We start from the raw sequence: 5,772 nt of genomic DNA on the forward strand, positions 1-5,772 counted from the left end.
CCCTGACCAAGGCCCTTCTCCCCCAGGTTTCTCAGTTTGGCCAGGCAGCCAGCTCTAGGAAGAGCCTTGGTTCCAAACTATAATTTAATGGAGGCCACTGTGGGACTACAATGCTGCAGGAATGTTTTGGTAACCTTCCCCAGATCTGTGCCTAGACCCAATCCTTTCCTCAAAGCTCTAGACATTTCCTTTAACCTCATGGCTTGGTTTTTGCTCTGACATGCAGTGAACTGTGGGACCTTAGGTGTGCCTTTTCCAAATGTCCAATCAATACCACAGGTGGACTCCAAGTTGTAGAAACAGGATGCACCAGAGCGCAATTGCAAATACTATTGCAAGGGATTTGTTGCAAAGAAAATGTCTAAAGCCGTTTTCACATCGTTGACAGTCAAACCAAGTGTAGAGTATCCAAAATATTTAATGAATTTTATAAGTCTAACTTGTTTAAGTCAAGGGGTCTGAATACTTTCCAATGTTACGCCTTGCCACACAAGTTGGAATAAGTGCCATTTGAAGACTGCATGGATTTCGTCCCACTAAATTAGTTAGACCAATAAGTTCCAAACATGCCATTAACAGATTTTTCCCCAACAGTTCTAGCAAAAATTCTTGCCCTTTGCTAAGCAGCCAATAGTTGGACAGTTAATAGAAAACAATCTGTAAGGCACACAATTGTTAACCAGTAATTTGAGAAAGACCTGCGGCATTGGATTTGTAAGACAGATGGAAAAGCCAATGAATGCCAAGCTTTGGAATTGACAGGATAAGTCAGTTATATTCAATGTCATATTTTATTGTTCAAGGATATTAAATATTGATCATGACAAATACATTTCAAAGCTTTATTGAACCCGACATACCAAGAGATCAAGAGATCTAAAAGCATACATACTTTACATACGTCACATGTTTACAATATAAAATTCAATAAGTTCATCACAAGTGTAGGCTACATCAAGCCTCTGACAAAGAATCCATTGCAGTTGCAGGAGTAAAAATAGCACTGTTAAGGACATAAGTGCCACAGATCAGACAAATATAGGCTGTTATTTTCCACAATGCACCTGAAACAGTTGCTGATTTCCCCAGGCATAGCCAAAATGTACACAAGTTAAACTCTGCTGTCTGAAATCAGGAACAGTGGGACCAAGTGAATCAAAGGAGTAGGGGCGTTTCAGATAATGGGTGTAACTTGATTTCAAGAAACGCACTGACGCGCACCAGTGGTCCGTGGCCATGTAGCTCACGTTGGGGGACAACAGTCTCTAAAGCTAACCCTTTACCTCATTCTCCTAACCTGGCACACCAAGTCACCTAACCGGCCACGTTAATTATCCTTACCTGCCATGTAAACAAATGTCAAGAAACGGTCTCAACACCAGAACTGACAAATTCAGGGTGTTTTACCAAGAAAAGCAGGCACCAATGTGCTTTTCCTGATTTCATGGGGTTTCTGGATTTGCGGTCTGCAATTACACAATATTGAGTCAAAGAATAGAGTTTAATAGAGCCTCATGGCCTGCCTCCATGGAGGCAACAGCCAGGTCACTAAAGAACCACTGCAAAATTAGACATCTTTCCAGGTAAGCACGATGTCCGGAGATTACTTCAAAATTGGCGGCCACTAGGGGCAACGGTGAGCACTAGTACCATTAATTAGTAATGTGTTCAATCCCAGTGCTAGGCACTTTAAATGACTTCACCCTATCCCAAACCTTACCCATTTGTGAATTAATGCCTAAACCTCAAAGGTATATGGACAAATGTCCCATTCTGCAGTGAGACAGCTTGTTGCCAAGCCATGGGCTTGGGGCCAGTGAGCAGAGAGTAGGCCTACGGTTTGAAGCAGCCAGGAGGTGCGAGCACAAAGAAAAGTGTTTTTGCCCGTGCCACCGAATCCCACAGCTTAGGTGCGCAAATGGCTACCTTCCGAGAATTAATAATGTGCTCTTTGTAAAACATTTGCCCATCTAGGCTGCCGATGTTAGTCTTGGCTTTTGTTCAGTGCAGATGAACCCTCTAGAAGCAGCCCTGTAGGAGCGAGCCCACCACAGGGATGAGGAGCATGAATGCACTGGACTGCAAGGTCACACTGGCTCCTTGAGGAATGGAGACGTTCGTGGGACTGACGTTCGTGGGACTGACGTTCGTGGTACTGACGTTCGTGGTACTGACGTTCGTGGTACTGACGTTCGTGGTACTGACGTTCGTGGTACTGACGTTCGTGGTACTGACGTTGAGCATCGAGGAACTCGTGAAGTCAGCTTTGGTCACATTCGTAGGAAGGGACTGTGTGGTAGTGTTTTGCGCATGGACCTAAAACGAGAGCAGAGGGGCACGTCACTGTCTGGGCATTGGCCAGATGGGAGAAAGTAAAAAGTTAACCTGAAACATTTGACAATAGGAACAACACATCTAATCACCTCCGTCCAACTCATTTCAAAGAGCAAACACATGCATAAAGTTGAGATTTAGGCACACAGAAATGGGTGTGGCATAAGACAATCCTATGGCAATATGTTTTAACATAATGTATTTAAATTAATACGCATGTTATCGGTGTTGAGTGGCATCACCTTTTGGGAAATGCGTTTCCCTAGTCTAGGCCTATAGGGTGACGGACAATATCCTACAGTTGAATTTCGCAGGGGAGAGAAAAAGTCGCTCTCAAATTACATAAACCTATTTGAAGTAATTTCACGTCAAGACTACCTGAAAGGAGGCATTACGGTGTCATGTCTCTTGACTCAAATTATGGCACACTAGGTCGCCAAATATTCTAAATGACTAACTGAAAACATCTGGAGGCCAATTACCCGCGCCATCATTAGTTTGTCAATGAGAAAATACATTAACCAAATTCAACATTTAGATTGAAACCGTAAAAAAAACGGAATAGCCATGTTGAATGTTGCACCTGTTGAAATGCCTTTACTTTCCAGAATGGGTAGGTAGGGAACGTTATCCTAATGAAAACTGAGTAGACTTAAAATCAAACATGCAACGAGTTGTTAGAAGAAACGCTCTTACCTGAGATGAAAAAAGCATGGCAAGGAGAAGGAATCCAATGTAAACGGTCGTCATTTTGTTGGCGGTCTCTGTTCCAATTATGTACGGTGTGACTGCTTTGTCTATGGCTTTTCTCACTGCGAATGACTGCAGTATAAATTCAGGGGATTTTTATAACCCCCACCGATTGTGACGTCGGGTCAACAGTGCGAATCCCCAAAACCAACTGCCTATCCAGTCTCCCTGTCCCCCTATCCATAGAGATAGATAGAGGACTCTAGTCCCCCAAGCGCTATTGAGGACTTTCACCATTTTTAAGTAGTCAACTGGGAGGGACATCCTATAGGTTATGGAAGGATCACATAATTCTATACAGGTCGGCAGGCGGGATCAGCCAATAAATTACACTCATCACTCGCCGGCTACCACCTGGTTACTCAACACTGCACCTTAGAGGCTGCTGCCCTATAGACATGGAATCACTGGTCACTTAATAATGGAACACTAGTCACATTAATAATGTTTACATACTGCTTTGCTAATTTCATGTGTATTTATTATATTCTACTGTATTTCAGTTAACGCCACTCCAACATTGCTCATCGTAATATTTAGATATTTCTCAACTCTATTCTTTTGATTTGTGTGTGTTGTTGTGAATTCTTTAGATTTGTGTGTGTTGTTGTGAATTGTTAGATATTACTGCACTGTTGGAGCTAGGAACACAAGCGTTTCACTACACCCACAATAACATCTGCTAAATATGTGTATGTGACCAATAAAATTTGATTTGATTTCATGAGCAAACATTACATAACTGCAGGTGGCAGTATATCGCCAACCTTGGCTTTTTGTTCAAACATCACACTCCTGGTGGCAGTACGCACCCTTTATGTTTGCTTGCCAACTCAGAAGTAGTAGTTTAAGAACATTGACTACTTCAAAATGGAGATGGCCTCAATGCCTGTGCTTTCACAGATGCCATAATGGGGCAATGATGGGATGTCTATTTTACTTTATGAGTTTATTTGAAACCTCCCATTAACCACACCACTGATGCTGCATTCATAACCAAGTGGGAATCCACATGAACGCCCCTCCAACTTGTAATTACTAGTGGAAACTTGTCTATAATTCCCTGAGCTCCAATTTCTTCCACATGCAGACCTCTGATGCCATGTACTTAGGAAATTACCTTGATAAATGTAACTATAATTTGTTTGCGATTATGATAGCGGCAGCCTACTTTTAGTTTATGGTTGACACAGTTTATTGGCCATAGCCAAACGAATTCAAAGCATGTGAATGCATCCAACTGGTGTCTATGACTTCACAACTGGTAAATACCACATTCACACTTGATTATGAATGCCGCATTAGGCCTCTTCCTTTACATCTTAGGGTGTGACATCAGTAACACAAATAGCCTGCATTTTTTATTTAACAGTCAGTAAATATTATAACAGGTTTATAATTTGAAAAGCTTGATACCATTATGGTCTCTCCTCCTCAGAGTTTATCACGGTTGTCCTCCCTGAATGTGATGGGGACATTTTCTACAATAGTAGGCCTATAGGTAGTCTAGCTTATGTTCAAAATAAAATATAATTTGCCTGATAAATGGCAACAACAAAAAATACTCTTATATCAACCTCTTCCGGTAAATATAAACTATTTACCACAATACTATTTCATTCATATGTCCCTTCAGTAGTGAATTGAATAATGGTCAGATGACTGTTTTGCTAGTGTTACCCTTTCTATGAGTTTATAATATAAACTACAACACGAAAGGTACTGTTTACTTTACTTTTAATCATCTCAGCACAAGTAACAGCAGTTTACAGCACTTTTTGTTCATTTTTCTTCCTCTCGCCAATTCACTTAAACTATATTTCTTTATTACCCATGGGTTTCACCAGAGTACCCCCTAGTGGCTGGAATACAACTGTATTAAGCCCCTTAAAACACCCCCCTGCAAAAACTAAATGTTGGCCCAAATATTTCACTGGCCTCAAGACAAACACAGAGGATCTATGTTCTGGTCTTGAGAACACCAGGGAAAACTGGGCTAACAGCCATGTAACTATATAGACATGCCCAGTTTACCTTTATGGGCAAAGACGCAACCCCCACTAAATATTATCACACTTGGATTAGTAAAGGTAAACAAGAAAATATATGCACATCTGAGCATCTCTAGTTTGTATCCTGATAAGAGCTTGGCAGCCTTAAAGTGTTATAGGTTAGAATTTCTCTGGGCCTCCTCTGCCAGGCTGAACGGCGGGGCAAGGTCATGGGTGACCCCAATGAATCAGTGTCCACTTTGTCATGAGATGATTGAGTCTCTGAGCCTTCAGCTGTATCCATATTTACCCCCTCCTCTCCGGGCTCTCCCTGAGGACTGGTTGGCACTCCTTCACAGTGAAGTTTCTATCAGTCTGACCACGTTTCTCAATATTATCTGATACTAGCTGTGTGCTACTCTGTCGGCTCTCTTCATCCCTACGTGGCCTGTGATTACTGGATAAGAATCCTCGTCTGAGCTCTCAGACTCAGCGCTCTCTGCATTTTGCTGATTTTGCAACAGTTCACTTTGTTGAGATTGGTGATGATCCCCTTCCTCTTCATCAGAATCCTCTTCCAGGTCTTATTCTTTGGGGGCGTGGCTTGCCTAAAGATGACCTGTTGGGGAGGGCTCACCCTCACCTCGTTGGGCATGTCCCCTTGAAGCGGTTGTTAGAGTGCATGCATGGTTGACTA

General features: G+C 42.2%; 1 long non-coding RNA gene across 1 annotated transcript; it reads right to left on the reverse strand.

Moving 5' to 3' along the window:
- Positions 1-768: 768 nt before the first annotated feature.
- Positions 769-3,154, reverse strand: LOC139374312 (uncharacterized). The gene is made up of 2 exons (XR_011627661.1): positions 3,031-3,154; positions 769-2,316 (listed from the first exon to the last, which is right to left on the reverse strand). It is a non-coding gene; the product is annotated as an uncharacterized lncRNA (long non-coding RNA).
- Between the last annotated feature and the right edge of the window lie 2,618 nt (positions 3,155-5,772).

This window comes from Oncorhynchus clarkii, chromosome 19 (genome assembly GCF_045791955.1).
Source record: "Oncorhynchus clarkii lewisi isolate Uvic-CL-2024 chromosome 19, UVic_Ocla_1.0, whole genome shotgun sequence".
Lineage (NCBI taxonomy): Eukaryota > Metazoa > Chordata > Actinopteri > Salmoniformes > Salmonidae > Oncorhynchus > Oncorhynchus clarkii.